The sequence below is a fragment of the Balaenoptera borealis genome (assembly GCF_965194805.1).
Source record: "Balaenoptera borealis genome assembly, chromosome: 21".
Lineage (NCBI taxonomy): Eukaryota > Metazoa > Chordata > Mammalia > Artiodactyla > Balaenopteridae > Balaenoptera > Balaenoptera borealis.
The window spans coordinates 15,699,702-15,719,163 of NC_138880.1; the positions used below are offsets into that span (position 1 = coordinate 15,699,702).

The window sequence follows — 19,462 nt, forward strand, 5'->3', positions numbered from 1 at the left end:
TCTCATGTTATATACCCTGACTCTCCTGTCCTCTCACTGGACCACATCACCTCCCATTGCCTGTTCTTCTTCCTGTGCCCCTTCCAGTCTCACTCTGGACCCCATCCAGTGTCATGGGTTTCAGCTATAGCTCCATTCTGTTGACCACACATCTATATCCCCACCTCTGAACTCTCTCCTGAGTTTTCTATCCTTATTTCCAAAAACCTAACGGGCAGTTCCACATGGCAAAATCCAAAGATCCTCAAACTCAATACGTCCAAAGTTAAGTTCATAATCATCCCTCAAACCTGTCTCCCTGCGTTTTCTGTCTTAGTCTCTGAGTCTATCCTACTAGAAACTCCTGCATCAATCTTTACTTTTTTCTAGTCCACACTTCCAAGCATTTGCTAAATAACATCATGTTATGTTCATCATCAGAACTTTTTATTACAAATGGCAGAATCAAAACTCAAATTAAACGAGAAAAAGAAATGTATTAGCTCATGGAACCAAACCATAAAAAAGGATGGATTAATGGGAACGGTACCAGATTTCTCTCTCCACCTCTCATCTCAGCTTTTGTTTTTGTTTGCCCTCACTCTTCCAGGCTCCTTCATGTGGAAGGGGCCATGGCCACTAGCAGCCCCGAAGGCACATCCCGTTAACAATAATGAGAAGAGACACTTAATCTATATCAGGCACAATTCTAGGCACTTCAGAGCCCGTGAGGCAAGAAAGAGAAAACATACTCTCCACATCAAATGTAGAAGATCCATAGACAAGCTCTAAATTGGGCCAGCTTGGGTCACGTATCCACCTGCTGGAGCAACCACTGGGTCTAGAACCATGAAGTAGAGTAACAAGCAGGGTTTGGATCATCCATCAGCCCCTGACCTTGAGTGTTTCAAGTAGGAGGGGTCCGATGAACCACAGCAGGTGGGAAAACATGCAGGGTTAGACTTTGGGGCGAGAAATGGAAATGCAGAAACTCAACAGTGCTAATTCATGTTCACGGGTCTTTGCATCACCTTATGAAAGCTAAGAAGCCCATCAGGAATTGTATCTGAATAGATGCCCTACCCTCCAAAAAAAAAAAAAAGTACAGAAGAAAATCAAGACATTCCTCAGAAAACAGTTTTAAGAATACACTAGGGCTTCCCTGGTGGTGCAGTGGTTAAGAATCCGCCTGCTAATGCAGGGGATGTGGGTTCGAGCCCTGGTCTGGGAAGATCCCATATGCTGCGGAGCAACTAAACCCGTGTGCCACAACTACTGAAGCCCATGCACCTAGAGCCCATGCTCCGCAACAAGAGAAGCCACTGCAATGAGAAGCCCGCGCACCGCAATGAAAAGCAGACCCCGCTCGCCGCAACTAGAGAAAGCCCACGCATAGCAACGAAGACCCAATGCAGCCAAACTATAAATAAATAAAAAATAAAAAAAGAATACACTAAAAACACAAAGAATGGGTCATCAAAGCTCAAAAATGTATGCCGAGAGTACTTAGCCTCTGCAAGCATAGAATATCTTTTTTTTAAAAAAGTCTCAAACTTCTAAATAATAGTGGTTGTAATGATAAAAAGCATAATGATGAGACAGGATGGCACGCCTTTGCATAACGTTACCTGTTCAGCCTGCAGGTGCTGTTTCATCTCTTGCACTGACTTTGAGGCCCCAGGGACGTCTGCAGTCATGGGTGACATTTAGCTCTTCTTTCTCATAGAACTGCAGAAGGAGTTCTACCTGGAAAATTTCCAGACGGGGTATTGAAATTGAAGCCATAAGAATCTCTATAATGTACCTGTAGTTTAACTTTCCAGTGTCCCTTTTTAAGATAAATAGTTGGAAAATATACCCTGAAGTAACTGTGTAAGCGAATTTGACATTGTTTTAGACCCCATAACAACTGCATCTACAGGCTGGCACTTACTGTCATGGATGGTGAACTCTATTTTTTTTGTTTCTACGTCTACAGTTCCTCGGTTTATTGATTTCTCATTCATCAGAAGATCTGTAAACATAATGAAGCCTAAATGGAGCACACATGAATATGAATTTTGTGGTGTGTATAAATTAAGCCTCCTGCTGCAACATTTGGGGGAGATATTTCTCCTAGGAATGAATGTTGCCACCCAACAGGTGTGTAATAAGATGCTATTTTCATCCTCCCTCATCTGAGGTTTTTAATGTAACTGGAAACATTCTTGGAGGCAGGGGGAGGGAGATGCCCTGAGTCATTGTGAAAACCATTATTCTGCATCATGCTCAGCTGGACGTGGGAATGAATTAAAACAAATGTTCAAGAATGTTCTATTTCCATATGAAGCTATTTCATCTGTTATCTTTTTCTCTTGCACTTAAATGTGACCAAAAGATCTTCCAAAATGAAATGCAGCCTTGTATGAAATCAAATTGATTTCTCTTATTTGTAATTTACCAGAGAATATTTGTCCTGAGTATTATTAGGCAGCAAAGCTATTCTATTTATTTAAAAAAGAAAGAAAAAGGAAAAAAACATTTGGAGTTGATGTTAAAAAGAGAAAACTATACAGTGTGTTCTACATTTGAAATTCCACAAACTGTTAATAAACTGGATTTTTCCTGTAAAGAGATGCATGCATCCTTTTGCCTCATTTCACCAGGCTCAGTGTTCACTTTTACCATCTCCAGCACCCCTTGTTCAGTCAAATGTATATGAAGTCCAAAGCCACCTAAGAAATGCCCTGCTCCAGCCAGGATCAAACAGAATGCTTCTGGAATGGAACATCAGCAGAGCTGCTCCCTTTGTTCACTTTTTTCCCTTCACGTTTTTTATTGTTAGCAGTGACTACATTTCAGAAACAAAGCCACCTGCTTTCAAACACAAATGAGGGAAGGCTGAGTCTGTGTGCTTGTACGTGTGTGTGCATATGCACTGGGATGGGGGGCACGGATGTGTGTGTGTGTGTGTTCCCTCGCAAAAGGAGTTATTTATGTGTCTAACCTGTCTTCGGGCGCTTACAAAATATTCAGCAGGCTGGAATGAACCTCTCCGGAGGGTGCTGAACCCCAGATGGACATGTTAGGGAGTAAGGCTCAGGAGTAATGCTGGGAAGGCACTCCTGCTGAGATGCTCCTAGCCTGGCAGAGCCAGCATTCACCTGAGGGGCCAGGAGAGCCTTGACTCCTTATCTGTGAAAATCAGGGCACCTGACGTTGCCTTTGGGAGCCTTGGTTTTCTTATCTGTAAAATGAAAAGTCTGAACTATGTCGGGGGTCTCCATTCTTGGCTGCACAGTAGCCTCGCTTGATTTTCTTGTTTTTAATAATGATGCAAGGGCCTTACCCCAGACCACTTGAATTAAACCCCCAGGGATGGAATCCAGAAACGAATATTTTTTTAAGCTCCCAGGTGCGTCTAGGTGCAGCCAGGGTGGTGAACTGCGGCTGGGTGATCGCCAAAATCTCTCCAGCGCGGGTTCTGCAGGACTTGCTCCCGTCAGATCAGGTGTCTGCTGGGTCAGCTCTGTGTCCTCAGCAGTCCACCCTGCCCGGTCGTTCTCCATCCCATGGAACGTTCCAGATGCATAAGTCATCAGGGCCGAAGCTCCAACAGGATCTGTGGAAACAGTCAACATCATTAACTGGACTACCCAAACTAAAGAGTGAGGATTTGGGGGGGTGGGGGGAGGGAAGGATTGTTTAAAGGGAATCGTAGTGGTTCCTAAGAAACCTGTGGGACAGCATCAAAGCTGCTGGGAACTCTGCACAGTGAGCTCATTTCCCTGTTCACACCCAGTTACGATGTCTCTTTTGCAGCCCCACGCTGTGCTGCAAAGATAAACGAATTTAATCAATAGCAAGAGCTGCATTTTTTTGTTTTTTTTTGGTTTTTTTTTTTTGACTTGGAGCAATTTTGAAGTCTTTATTGAATTTGTTACAATATTGCTTCTGTTTTATGTTCTGGTTCTTTGGCCATGGGGCATGTGGGATCTGAGCTCCCTGACCAGGGATCGAACCCGCACCCCCGCCCCCCGCCCCGAATGCTTTTGATCTTGCAGTCAAGTCACATAGTTTCCTTTTCCAGGACAGTGCCACACTTCCCTCTGCCCTGTTCTCTTGTCTCTCCGAGCTTTTCCCCTCTTACTCCTGTTTAACCCATCCATCCCCTCACCCAGTCATCCACAGATCTGCTCCCCACCCCACCTTGGGCCGCCCCCGCCAACCCTCCGCATGATTTTTTTTTTTTTTCTCATTTCCCATTCACCCTACTTTGTATGCTCTCACCCTCCCTTCCCACGTCTCCCTTTCCCAACCAAGATCGCTGGGCCACCGATGGCTGTGAGGATGTGAAACTCTGAGCCACAGGCATGAATAATGAATTGGAAGAGGCAGACTGAAGCCAGTCGGAACTGAGACAGTATTTCCGAAATGCAGCCAAATGACTTAGCAAGAGGCGGGATGGAGTTACTGCAATCCCTGGAAGCCCCGGACACGCTGGTAATTATGAAAATGCAGTTGTGATAAAGTATGAATCTGCAATTGTCCTAAGGCTGACGGAAGCGTCATACCCTGCTCTGGGCTGAAAATGGGAGTTCTGGAAGGTGCGGGGACACTTGCCAACCCCGTTGAGCTGAGGGACTAATGCAGTCACTGGCAAGATGGCCTGCTTCCTCATTCCAAGAATAGCACCTCCACCCTGGGTTGGGTGCAGCTAGACAAGGATGGCTAGAGGGTGTGGTACTGGAAGCTCCCACCCGGCAGCAAGGTCAGGGGAGTGGGGGCTCTGGATCTTGAGGTTGCCGGAGGGGGAACAGGCAGGAGTCTGGACGCCAAGGAGAGTTGTCTGCTGCTCTTCTAACTCATCAGAAACCAGCCTAAGTACCAGCCCTCAGCTCTCAGGTGTCTGCTCCTGCACTGTTCCCATTTAGTCGGAAACCTCCTTTGGACCTTCCTTTACAAGCAAGACTTGCGAGACTTGGTGATGGGTCTGTGGAGCCAGTGGTCCAATCTGGGGACCTGCTGGAGCTGGTTGGTGAATGAGGGCCTGCAGACAATCTTAACTAACATTCTGGCCACCCCTCGAGTTCTCTCCCATTTGCCCCAGACACGTCTTTGTGAAATATAAACCTGGCTATAGCGCCGTCTGCCCAGAAACCTGTCAGCAGCTACTCATTGGCTCCAGAACTGAGGCTAAACTCCCGATAATAACCTCCAAGGCCCTCTGTGACTTGGCCCCAACTTCCATCTCCGACTTCGCGTCTCCACTCGGTGACTCGACCCGACAGTGCAGAGATGCCGAATGCTCTGTGCTCCGTGCCCTCTGCCGCTCCTTCCCTGCGCACCTGCGATGCGGCTGTGTCCCCTGCATCTCCGTCTCCTACATGAACACCCATTTATCCTCCCAAGACCTAGGAGCCCTGTTTGCTAGGAATTGCTCTGGAGCTCTCAGACTGGACGAACTCCCCCTCCCCAGCTTGTGCTCCCACCTTACCTACTGTCGACTTAACGTGGAAAGGTCTTTGTGAGCCCGGAATGTGTTACCCGGCCCAAGCACGCTCTGCTCGCTGCACGACAGGCCAGTAAGTCGGGAGACAAGTTGTTGAGGCAAAGGAGTAATGACTTTAACGGGAAAGCTAGCAGACTGAGAAAATAGCAGACTAGTGTCCCAAAAAACCATCTTCCCTCAGTCCAAATTTGGGTTTCTTTTACACAGAGAAAGGGGAGGGGGAGGAGCTCACTGCGATGCCAACCAATGGCTGAGCAGGACTGCTAAGGCTCGCTCACTAACTAACGGTTACTCGCTACGGGTCCTTCCCTAATGGTAGCTCACTAACGGTGAGTGGGACCGCTAACGGCGGCTCCTTGACACTTGCTCGCTAAGGGTCGCTCGCTTGGGGGGAGGGGCCCCCTGCGAGGCCGACCAGCGGCGGAGCAGGACTGTTAACGGTCACTCCCTAGCGGTTGGTCCCTAAGGGTCTCTCACTAACGGTCAGTTGCTTGGGGGAGGGGCCCACTGCGAGGCCGACCAATGGCCGAGCAGGACTGCTAACGGTCACTCCCTAACTGTTGGTCCCTAAGGGTCTCTCACTAACGGTCAGTTGCTTGGGGGAGGGGCCCCCTGCGAGGCCGACCAATGGCCGAGCAGGACTGCTAACGGTCACTCCCTAGCGGTTGGTCCCTAAGGGTCTCTCACTAACGGTCAGTTGCTTGGGGGAGGGGCCCCCTGCGAGGCCGACCAATGGCTGAGCGGGACCACTACCGGTGGCTCGCTAACAGCCATGTGCCTGCCCCGCCCCTATTACAAATGGACACTCTGGGGGCAGAGACCCCCTCTCATTCACCCAGGAATGTTCCCTGCATCCAACACAATGCCTGGAACAGAGTAGACATCCATTAATGCTTGTGTAGAGAATCCTGGCTGGAACAGAACAGGAAGCCAGGATTACAGTACTCCCATCTTACGGGTATGGATGTTCCCACAGTCCCTGCCTTGGATAGAGGTCCAGCCCCCGGAGCAATGCTCCCCTTCCCCGTCCCTCCCAGTGGTTCCCAGCACCTGCTCATCTGTCACCCCCTCCCCCAGCCTGACGTGTTGTGACTGTGACCTCAGGGGTCCACCGCTCCCCAGTTCCCTGTCTCTTCTCAGTGTTGTGCAGCCTTGACGGGCAGAGGAGATGCACCCTGCTGACTCGGATATTGAACTAAATCTTTCAAGCCAAAACTTAGTTCACTCTCCCCGAATGAGGACAATGACTGAGTCACAAAGGAACAGGTAGAGCAGGTATGAGTCTCTGTCTGCAAATTCGAATGTGCTAAAAAGGAATCTTGAATTTTTCACAACTTGATTTAATTTTTATTTCAAGTTCCATTTTTTTCCTGAGATGGCGGGGTGAGTCTCCCCTCCGTTTTCCCGAGGCTGGCATCTGAGCACCAGGGGGTTAATGTGGTGTCGGGGTGAGGGCAGACCTGGTCTTCATCCTCAGTGTCGTCTATTCATCCTGGTTCCTGCTGGGAAGCACCACCTCATGTCACACCCTGTCCGCCCTGGGGGTCGCTGAGGCTGCCTCATTCCCGTACTCTCTGCCACGCTTGGGGACCAAGAAATCATGTTGGGGTCATGACGAGGCCAGGAGAACTCTGTAAGGCCACATCTGCCAAGTCACAGTATAGAGTCATCGTCACTTCCCCAGAACATTAAAGAAATAGGACGTGGGCTCACTCTGTTCTCTTTTTGTTGGGTTGGTTTTAGGTTCCAGCATCCCTCACACTTGACGTGGAACCAGGGCTCATGGCCTCCTTTCTTGGGGACCTCCCAGCATCTAAGCTCTCATAACTCCCCGATCCAATTCACTCTCCTTCCAGTCTGTGGCATCCTTTTCTAGCCAGTGTGTACGTGAGGGTGAAGCGAGGGCCCTTCCGACGACTCATCTGAGATTGATAGTCTGTTACCTCTGTCCTGTTTCCATTTCCTCAAAGCCTATTGTTCTGAAACTCAAAGGCCATGAGGAGACTTCTTCCTCTGATCTTTCTTTTCACATTGCTTTCCTAAGACAGTGATCACCTACCACCATCTAGTTACTGAATGGAGAGCAGGGGTAGGGTCTAGAGGGATTGGAGGCAGAGGTATTATTAAGAATGTGAGCAAACACTAAGGTAGCATTTATAATCAATCAGGCACTGTTCTAAGGTCTTCACATACATTAGCTCATCAAATCATTGCCACCCAATGAGGCAGATACTGTTATTATTCCCAGTTTGCAGATGAGGAAACTGAGATTAAGTAGTGACAAATTGGAGGAGCTGGGACTTGAACCCAGGCAGCCTGGCTCCAGGGTCTGTGCCCTTAACCACTAAAATGACAGCTTCTCACTGATCAACAAACACCCTGCCACACACGCTATTTTTGTTATTGATCTGTCTTCCTTGAAGATGTATAGGAAAAGAAAAGTTTAAAAATATTATGATGGAAACTTCTCCTTCTACTCAAAGTGCTTATGCTGGGATTTAACAAATTTTGATCTTGAAGAGAAATCTATCCGTCATCCATGTGAATGTCAAAAAAAAGATAAAAGCCTAGAAGTCCTTAAAAAACAGAATCTCCCACCACCATCGCCACCACCAACGCCACCAGCTCAATCTGCCTGGAAGCGTTTTATCAGGCCCCTCAGCAGCAGGGTAAGAGTTAGAGGACCTGACCTCTGAAAAGGTGTTGCCAACTCTATATATCTCCCTCTGTGTGCCCTGGATGCTTCTATCTAATTCTAAGAACTAACATCCCTTTTGAATGAAAAGATGCCCAAGAAAAAGCATTTGTGTAGAACAACCATTCTTAATATTTTGGGGGGTCACAGACCTTTTTGCAATCTATGAAGTACATCCCCAGAAAAAACAAATGCTTGTATCCAAACGCACACATAATTTGGCATAAAATTTTAGGCAAATTACTGAGCCCTGTACTATGTGTGAACTCTTCCTGGAAGGGAAACTGCATTATGTGTTTCTGTACCTTCAACACCTAGCAGAGAATAAACTCATTGAGTTAGACCCACCCTGCCTCCACGCTGGTCCCGGCATGCACACTGACTCTCTGTGTATCATGAGACACGGAAAATCTTCCCCTCCCCTTTATCCAGCCCAGATTCTCTGCAAATGCCTGGTGCCAACACGGACATTTGTTCTTTGTGCATGGATGCCTGTGTTTTTGCCTCCGAGAGACAAGCACTGACTGGGATCTGAGTAGAAGCGGCCACTCTGATTTTCAGGCAATTTGGGGGCTGCACATAAAACTCTACGTCCTTGTGGGGGCCAGGTAGGAAAGGACCGAAGCTCTGGGCCTCTTTATAACCCCAGAGAGGACTCCTTCTCACCCATTACTGCAGGGTAGCCAATGCCCTGACTGGTTTTTCCCTTTTCAGAAGGGAATCCAACACATCAAGTTTTAAAATACCTTCTCGAAGAAAACAATTTAATGCGTTTTCCTGCACCTCAAGAGTACTGGTGAAGTGCAGTTAACTCTGCTTTTCAATTCTCGAATCAGTCAGCAGAGAGGATGTTTGGGTCAAGGCCAAACGTTATTCTTTCTATGAAGGAAACACAGAGATGGTTCAGGATAAACTCTGTGAGCAACTCAGAGCCCTCTGCAAGAAATCATGGTACTCTGTGAGGGCAAACACTTACATGATTATCACTTGTGGTTAGCTGGAGTCACGCCACCAATGGGATTATTAAGAATCAGTAGGGCAGGACTTCCCTGGTGGCGCAGTGGTTAAGAATCTGCCTGCCAATGCAGGGGACACGGGTTAGAGCCCTGGTCCAGGAAGATCCCACATGCCGCGGAGCAACTAAGCCCGTGCATCACAACTACTGAGCCTGTGCTCTAGAGCCCGTGAGCCACAACTACTGAGCCCATGTGCCACAACTACTGAAGCCCACGCGCCTAGAGCCCGTGCTCCACAACAAGAGAAGCCACTGCAATGAGAAGCCCACACACCACAACGAAGAGCAGCCCCCCACTCACCGCAACTAGAGAAAGCCCACGTGCAGCAAAGACCCAACGCAGCCAAAAATTAATTAATTAATTTTTTAAAAAAGAGAAAAATCTTTAACAACAACAATGAAAGAATCAGTAGGGCAAACACAGCAGAGACAGCTAAAAGCTACTGGGAAATAATAACAATACTTTCTTCATTCTCATTTTTCTTTTCCTTTCCTCCTGGGTTGGGGTGGCATGGTTTATCCTTCTCATTCCTTCTATCAACAGTCTCTACTTCTCCGATGATTTTTTCTTGTGATCTATTCTTATTATCGAGTTTTATATCTAACTGTGTTCATGGATTCCTATACCTTGAAAAGGGCCATCTTCTTTCCTTGCAAGTGATCCCTGAGCCTTTGTGATTCCCTACCCCTCAGTAATTATTCTAGACATGTTCCTTGTTATGAGTACATTTATGATTATATAAACTACATACATGTATAAGTGTAGTAAAATACTTTCCATATATATAACAAACACAAAAATAAATTGTAAAATGATAAGATGAAATAATTATAAATAGGGCTCTAATATTTTATCCTTTCTCCTAATGCACTGTCCACCCCTTTGAGATTTAAACACCCTGCTTTGAAACACAGGCCTAGTGTATCACCAAGCAGGTAAACATCAGAGCAAAGTCCTCCAAGGGCTAAAACTGGCTGTCACTGCCTCAGATTGTAACCTGTAATAGTCCCCTAACACCCGACATTCATATAGGTGAGGTCATTCACAAACTGAATGTTTGTGTCTCCCCCCCAAAATTCATATGCTGAAGCCCTAACCCCCCAGAGTGGCTGTATTTGGAGTTGGGTCTCTAAGGAAGTAATTAAGGTTAAATGAGGTCATAACTGTGGATCCCTAATCCAATTGGATTAGATAGGTTTGGTGCCCTTATAAGAAGAGACAGAAGAGAGCCCTCTCTCTCTCTCCCTCAGTCTCCCCCTCTCCATCTCTCTCTTCCCCCAAGCCTGCACCTCAGAAAGACCATGTGAGCACACAGCAAGATGACATCCATCTGCAAGCCGGGAAGAGAGTTCTCACCAGGAACCAGCCCTGCCAGACCTTGATCTGGGACTTCCAGCCTCCAGAACCACAAGAAAATAAATTTTTGTTGTTCAAGCCACCCAGTCTGTGGCATTTTGTTATGGCAACCAGAGCAGACAAATCCACTCTCGGAAAACTCACCAGATTATTCCTGTAACCCCAGCGCTATAAACACAGGTAGATATAGTCATTCAACTTGAGGTTAATACTTTCTTCTAAGTTGGTCATACAATTAGTATCAGGTGAGAAACTTTGGTGGTGCCAGAAATGTTTGGAGGTAAGAGGAACTCACACAACATCCCCCTGACCTGCGCGAGCAGAGGAATGTAGGGCCAGTGCAGTCCTGCTGCTACAGCAGAGGTGAAAGCCCTCACTTTTCCATCAGAAAGGCACCAGCATCCCCACTGCACTGCACTGTAACTGCCCCCATTATCGTGATCTTAGTGTATGCCTCAGAGAGACAAGAATTGAAGTGTCTGTGGGAAGTAACTGAAGCTCAGCTCTTGAGAATTTTATGGGCTGCTGTTTCTTGACATAATTTTAGAGAGATAACCTGATCTGCTCTTCCACTGAAAACAACAAAGATAGATGCTGCTTTTATTTAAAAAAATAAACCTCTTTAAAATGCACTCATGAACAACGGAGAAAAGAAAATCAATGGAGGGTAAAAGTTAATTAAAAGGAGAAATATATATAGGTAACTAAGCACTGAATCTGGCTTTTGCTCTGGGGAAATCTTTTAAATCATGATTATTTTGAGCTCCTGTTTTTGACAACTGTGCAAACTGTGAGGCATAAGACAAATCCTCATGCGCAACCAAAGGGGGGAGTCTGAAAGGAAAACCCATGAGTAATCTAGGAACAGCAGACAAACCTAAGAACCCACAGAAGGGACCATTAAAAAGTGCTTGTGTCTCTCAACCTTGGAGCTGGGTTGAAGGGAAAAATCTCTCTCCTGAGAATTCATAACCATAATCTAGTTTTCATGGGAATTTTCAGTCCAAATTCACACTACTTCAAATCTAGAACTGATTTTAAAATAGCCCCTGGTGGGTAGTGCCCTGCTGTGCGAGGTAGAAGTAAATGCATATTATCTTTGAAGGAAATTACTTTCAACTAAGGCTTCAAAGACTGCTACAGATAAAGTTCCAAGGAACATGAGTCCATAGTCAGCACTACAACAAACACATAAACAGGAGTCACAAATGAGAGATTATAAAATCAATCAAGAAAATTCAAAAAGAATCCAAAAGAATGTCTAAAAACAAAAATATAGTGATTGAAAGTCAAAGCTCAATTTTCAGGCTACACAACAGGCACAGTTTAAGACTGATTCACTGAAATGGAAAATGGTTCAGCAGAAATTACACTAACGCAGCAGAGAGAGAAAATGAAGTGCTGAAAATTAGAAAGATATTAAGAATCTTGTAGCATAGAGTGAGTTTCAGAATCCCAAAATCACAATCAGATTTTCAGAGGGATGTAATAAAGAGAATGGAGAAGAGGCAATATTCAAAATGAAAATGGCTAAGAATTTTCTGTTACTGTCAAAAGATTCAAATTCTCATATTTGAAAGATGAATCTTTCAAAGAAGATTAAGTTTTTTAAGATCCACAACTATACACATCATAATCAAACTGCAGAAAAAACATAATAAGAGGATCTTAAAAGCAGCCAGAAAAGAAGAATCATCTGCAAAGGAGTAACAATTATACTGGCAGCTGACTTCTTAGCAGCAATAATGAAAATCAGAAGATAGTGGAATAATATTTTCAATATGCTGAGAAAAAGATAACTCAAAAACTAAAATTTTATACCCACAAATCTATCATTCAAATATGAGGATGAAATAAAGATATTTTATGGTAAATAAAAACTAACAGAGGTTCCAACTAACAGACCCTGGCTTTAAGAACTTCCAAATAAGCATTTCACATAGAAAGAAACTAATCCTAGACAAAATGTCTGGGATGAAAGAAAGAATGGTGAGTAAAGAAATACGTAAAATTGTGGGTATACATAAACAAACTTTTAATGTGGAAAACAACAATAATAATATATTTTCAGAGTTAAACAAAAAAGATAAAACTAAAATACAGCAATGGTATAGAAGTAAGGAGGAGGTGATTGGAGTTAAAGTGTTTATACATTGGATTGTTTGGGTGGGTGGTAAAGGTATTCATTAACTTTAGACTTTACATTCATATTAAAAATTTCCAAGGTAACCATTAAAGGAATACAATGCATATATTCCACAATCCTACTCCTAGAAATTTTTGAAACAGCAACAAACTGGAAACTTTATAAATGAATATTAGTAGAGAATTAGTTAAAATAATTATGGATAATAGAATACTATGAACACAATTAAGATAATACAATACTCTGCAGCCATTTTTAAAGTGCAATAACTATATATGTATTTCTTGGAAATAATCTCCAAGGTAAAAGCAAAAATGGTGCATATCATGTGCTAATATTTATTGCTTTTTAAAAAGGAGGGATTAGAAAAGAATATGTACATACATTATGCTTATATTTTCATAGGATATCTCTAAAAGATATATAGGAAACTGACAATAGTAATTGCCTCTAGGTTAACTTTTTAATATTCTAGTGCATATGTACTCTTTTAATAACCTATAAAATAAAAGCCAGAGCCAAAACATACAGAAATAAATACTCAGAGGAAGGCAGACACACACACACACACACACACACACACACAAATACAGCAAAGAATCCATGGCAAAAGATACCATCTTTAAAAAGTATACCTTTGTGAAAGTAAAACAGCTTAAAAGAAGCACTCAGGGGCTTCCCTGGTGGCGCAGTGGTTGAGAGTCTGCCTGCCAATGCAGGGGACACGGGTTCGAGCCCTGGTCTGGGAGGATCCCACGTGCCGCGGAGCAACTGGGCCCACGAGCCACAGTTACTGAGCCTGCGCGTCTGGAGCCTGTGCTCCGCAACGGGAGAGGCCGCGACAGTGACAGGCCTGTGCACTGCGATGAGGAGTGGCCCCAGCTCGCCACAACTGGAGAAAGCCCGCGCACAGAAACGAAGACCCAACACAGCCAAAAATAAATAAATAAATAAATTTATTAAAAAAAAAAAAAAAGGAGCACTCAGACCTTCCCTTCTCTCATATATAACGACAGAGCTCTAATCCTTGCATTTGCTACAGAGTCTTATATGAGCATTACTCCTCTCCTTTACACTCTGTTCAATCGTACATTCCTTGAAGGCCTGAATCAATGTATTATCCCCTTTGTAGTTCTCACATAATATATAGAATGGAGCTTTGTATATAACAGATGCTTAATAAATTAATTAACATTTGTGAGTTACTATGTACTGTATTTTTATGGATTTGAAGTTTTCACCCTACCAAACTTATCTGAATCATAGTAATAAGTTTTCATAACATGTGAAACTCAATGGTATATTATATGAGTTAAAATTTGGAAGTTTTAGTTCCACTACTTCCTTTCATCTTCTAGATTTCTTGCTAAATTTGACACAATAAGAAAGACTTACTTCCGGTATTTAGGACAGCAAAAACCACAAAATTGTCTTACAAGCAACCATATTAACATGTTCTTAATGTCTTCATTCTGTGTGACCCGAAAGCCAGCATATGGAATGCATTCTGTGATCATGTTTGTATATGTCACATTCTTAAACTTTGCAATGAGGAGCTCTTGGGCTGAAGGCCAAATCTGAGAAGTGGATGGGGGAGTAGGGTCCTGGATGTGCAATGGTGGCCGACCATTAATCCCAGACACCTTGGCCCAACACTCCTGGGAGTCTCCCGAATCCTACAGATCAGTTGCAGCTGGAGATGCAGAACTGGGTCCTTGCGGTAGATGAAGTAAGTGGCTTTCTATATCCTGAAGTTTTCTGGACAAAATCACTTTCTTATGCATTCATTTGTATTCTAACTAGAAAGAAATCATCCGTGAAAATAAGCATGAGAAGGTCTTTTTCAGATGTTTACACTGGAATAGTTATTTCTAACTTTTTAAATTTTTTGGCCACAGTAGTGTTTCTTCCCATATGTAAAGTAGACGAATGTGGAATGGGGATGGGGGCAGCCCAGAACCCCAATTTCCAGCTCCTAAATCTATGGACAGTCGGCAGTGGTTCTGAAGCTTTTGCGTGTGTTTAAGAGCCACCTGGGAGTCCACAAGAAATGCAGGTTATTGGGTTTAACCCCTGAGGAGTCTGATCAGAAGATGTGGGTGGAGTCTGAGAGTCTAAATCTTAACAAGCACCCCAGGGGATGTAGAGGATGTGACTCTGCCCTACCATCTCACAACCTGTCATCCTTTACAGTGCTGCTCAGCAGAGTCCAGTGTGAAAATTACCTGGCAAGCTGGTCCCAATTGAGGCTCCTTCTTTGACTTACTCGCATAGTGATAGAGGCCCAAGATTCTCAACTCACTTTAGCTGATTTTTCCCATAATTTCCTAAGGCACTCAAACCTGAAGCGGCAACTACATTTTTTCCGGTTGGTGGAAAGAATTCTAAGAACTTGTTTATTTTAAAGCAGCAGTAATGATAGATACAGAGATTGAAATTCCATCTAACACTCATTTCCCAAATTATCTCAATAGAAGGAAGTGGAGCAACTTCTAGATCATGTGGAACTGGTAAGGACACCAGCTGAAACCCTAAAAATAGCTGCATCATGTTCCAAGCCCAATCAGGGAATTCCTTCCCGACAAATGACTTCAGTGGATTCCCATGAATGCACAGCTGCCTGGGGGGATGCAAGACTGCCATACGGGGCTGAAACAAAGGGTCTTAGATTTCAGAAACACTGATCACTAGTGAACCTCCACTGGACCAGCTATTTTCTTGTCTAAGAAATTGGACATTGGTGAAACCTGTACGTCCAGAATAGGGGAGTTGTGCTGAGCAGGAAATATATTGCTCTTTCCGTTTGGGGTGTGTGGTAACACATCACACCTGGGTGCCCATCCTGCCTCTCAGATTAGACAGTAGAGAAACTACAGAGTAGGAGCCAGCATATGTGCCTTTCTTTATCCAGATTCTATCACAATGTTTTTTATGGTGATGGATAACACCAGCTGATTCCATCTGAGCAGGAAAAGCCTGCAAAGGGGGTTCTGAGATCCACTTTCCTTCGGAAGAAATCATGAGCCCACTTAGATATGTCAACAGAAGTTACAGAATCGCAGTCTTATAACCATAGCACCTGGGACCATGTATTGGCTAAAAACACCAACAATAAAAAACAACTAAACTGTGGTAAATTACATTTGGTATTTCTCTGGCACCTGAAATTTCAGAGAACCTGAGAACCTATATATATCATATAACTTGCTATTTTTTCATAAGGATTGTGGAAAATTGTAGTCTAAAATCTGCAAAGCCCTTCAACTCCTGGGGGAGACAGCTGGATAAGAAAGATGACTATCAAGTATTAATCTAATTTTTTAAGTGAGTATACTAGAACTTTAATATTAAAATGAGCATTAACCTTCAAAACAGTTGCCCTAAGAAGACTATACCTCTATTTCATTGCAGAGGCCATTTCTCAAAATATTTCTGGAGTCTTATTTTGTGAATTGCTTTTAAAATCAAGTTAGAAGCCACACAAGAAAAAAAGTCTTCTTACAACAATGTTTTTTAACCTTTCATACATCTTTTTGACATGTGAAAAAAAAATTTAAAGACCGTCAGCTATCCTCTGTCCTAAACCCCACCACACTTATCATGCCATCCAAGAAAGTTTAAACTTAAGTTGAAATTTTTTTTACTGTTTATTTAATGAAATTTTCTTTTTCAATCTGCCATCTCAGAATGCATTTTCAAAATAACCAACACATACACCATCCCCAGAATTTTTACTTACCCACTCAGAATCACTGTATTACATTTTAGTAAAAGCTTGTTTTTAACCAAAAAACAAACAGTTTCACACTCAGTTTGATTAATCCCTTTACTCAACAGCCTGCCTCTGAATGAGGTCTTTTTCAAAACTGAAATCCATTTTGAATAGGGAGAGTTTACCATCATAAAATAAGAGATGTCATAGACTTTGAGAACAGTTTCAGATGGATTCTTAATAGATTTTATACTGATATCTAGAAAAGGACAATATCTGTTTGTGTGCTCAAAGTCTAATTGGTTGATTAAGAAAATTAATCTTAGCCATATCTACTTGTTACAGTTTTTAAACATAGGGATTGTGCTCATAACACAGGTCACTATAGATTAGAAACTACGCTGTGCAGAGAGCAAAGTCTGATCCCCAGTTTATTAGTCATACAGTGTGTTAATCTAGGGCCTCGAAAGACAAGTAGTGAGAGAGACATTTGTATTTGTATAACATAAATTCATAAGGAAGAGCTAAATGTTATTATAGAATCACATGAGTGTGTGTGTGTGTGTCTGAGCGTGTGTGTGTGTGTGTGTGAGCGAGTGTGTGAGCGAGTGTGTGTGTGTGTGTGCGCGCGCGCATGTTTTCGGAGGTGTGGGGGGTAAGTCAGAAAAAGCGTATATTCAAACTTACTTCAAAGACATTTTTGAAAGTTGACCACCTCTATATAAATGATGAGAAGAATCTGACTGATCAAAAAGAGTTTGTAAACTACCTCTGCCATTAATGTGGCTTAGTTCTTCGTTTTTACTTACTAAAACTCTGTATCCTGTCAAAACCATGTTTCAATGTTTGAAGTCTGAATAGGCTTGGATAGTGATGGGACATAACTTTTTAGTGAAAGGGAAGTCATAAATGTGACATCCACATAAGGAAGAGAAATCGACCCCTTCTGTCTTGTCCCAAGAAAACCTAATGCTGATGGTGATGGTGGTGGTGGTTGTCTTACTGGTGGTAGGGTAGTGGTGATGATTATGCTGTTGGTTTTGCTGCTGGTGGTGGAATTATTGTTAGCGGGAGTGATCCTTCTAATTTTTATCATGCCTTTTCCCCAGCTCGTTCCACTGAAGTGAACAATGTGGTTTCCTGAAGTTTCATATTATCTCATAAGCAAAAACACAGATAATGAGTTGCTTAGGTTTTGAAAGAGTAAAAGAAAATGAGCAAAAGTCAGAGGCCACCTATTTTATCAGAATTAATATTTTTAGTCCATAGTGAACCTGGGACCAGAGACTTAATTTCCAGATGTAGCACTTCAGCCACTCACTGTGACATTCGGTGGTGTATTTATGCTTTGTTTTTCTCACATAAAGATTACAAAAATGTTCATTTTGAAGTGCCACTGTGGGTTTCTCATGAAATACATTTTTTATCAGCACCAGGATTAATAAGAATGTTCCAGAAGTTAAACAGATAAAACAGTAGACAACATGGTATCACGGAATTAAAATCTGAGGAATTCGGTTCAAATCCCAGCTTTTACACTCTCAGGCTGTGTGGAGTTAGGCAAGTTAATCTCTCTGAGCCTCTATAAACCATTTTTACTCATAACAGTTGTGATATCCAAGTGTGGGTTTTCCAACACCAAGCAATTCTCCAAGTCTCTGGACACCAACCGTGTCCTGCAATTTAACTCAGTTATGACACTAGCTTCCCAGAGTTAGCATCGGATCCCACAAGCTGAGGGTTCAGTCCCACAAAACTTCAGACACCAAGTGTAAGCTCTGGACCTCCCATACTTCTGACCCACTGGCTATAAATCGGGGATTCCCACCATCCTCTCCTCGGGTTTGGTAATTTGCTAGATCAGCTCACAGAACTCAGGAAGAAGCTTTACTTATTATTACCAGCTTCTTATAAAGGATACAACTTAGAACCGTCAATGGATGAGATGCACAGGACAAGGTTTGTGGGCACACCACCCTTCTGGCACCTCAATCGGTTTACCAACCAGGAACTCTTTAAATCACCCCAAACCCCCGCCCCCAAGCAGTTTAGGGCTTTTTATGGAGGTTTCATTACATAGGCATGATTGATTAAATCACAGCCACTGCTGATTACCTCAGTCTCCAGCTCCTCCCCTCCACCCGGAAGTCAGGGGGTGGGGATGAAAGTTCCGATCCTCTCATTGTGGTCTTTCCAGTGACCAGCCCCCATCCTGAGGCTCTTTAGAGGACCCCAGCCACCAGTCATCTCATTAGCATACAGAATGACATTCCTATCACTCCAGAGATCCCAAAAGCTTAGAAGCCCTTGTGTCAGGAACTGAGGACTACAACAAATATGATAACAAAATATGCTCTTTATCACCCCTATTGCTCAGGAAATTACAAGGATTGTAGGATCTCTGTGCCAGGAACCGAGGACAAAGACCAAATATATATTTCTTATTATATCACATTATCACAGCCTCAGTTTCTTCACCTGTGAAATAGGATTATAATCAATATATCATCACATGGTAGTTAAGAGAATTCAATCTGTCACTTGTTAGCAAAGGCTTGGGACTGAGGGAGTGTTCCTTTGGTGGCAATTACCTTATTTTTTCCTGTTCAACAACGATACCCACTCCCTTTGTGCCAGTCTCTGAGCGGGGTACTCCAAGGGATGCTGGAAAAAAAAACAAGCAGACAGGTCACAGTCTACCAGGAACCTCAGCAGAGCTGTGTGGGCCCCTTAAGGGGATAATTCTTCTCCAGAGTAGAAACTTAGTTTGCAGAGCGGCTGGGCATTTTTTGTTTGAGTGTGTCAAGTAGCAAAGTGTCTCGAATGTCAATGATTAGCTTACTTCCACTCAGAGTTTAGAGACCCACTTCATGTATTGTTTAGAGATCGAGGATGTGATACCAAAAAAGGAAACTGAACATTGTTTTCCTGTGTGCTGAATCTAGAAACCTAGTGGGAGCTCATGTCTGCCCAGTCTTTAAAAATGAGTTGTTGCTTAAACATAAATAAATAAATAAATAAATATAAATAAATAATAAAATAAAATAAAATGGAAAGAAACCTACAC

General features: G+C 43.4%; 1 long non-coding RNA gene across 7 annotated transcripts in view; it reads right to left on the reverse strand.

Moving 5' to 3' along the window:
• Positions 1-19,462, reverse strand: part of LOC309619669 — a 203,674-nt gene that overhangs the window by 155,299 nt on the left and 28,913 nt on the right. For 4 of the 7 annotated variants that reach the window (XR_014239130.1, XR_014239131.1, XR_014239132.1 and 1 more), the window contains one exon: positions 1,608-19,059. This is a non-coding gene — a long non-coding RNA (uncharacterized lncRNA). The remainder of the gene's footprint in view (positions 1-1,607; positions 19,060-19,462) is intronic. The other 3 variants (XR_014239129.1, XR_014239133.1, XR_014239134.1) reach the window with 2 other exon arrangements.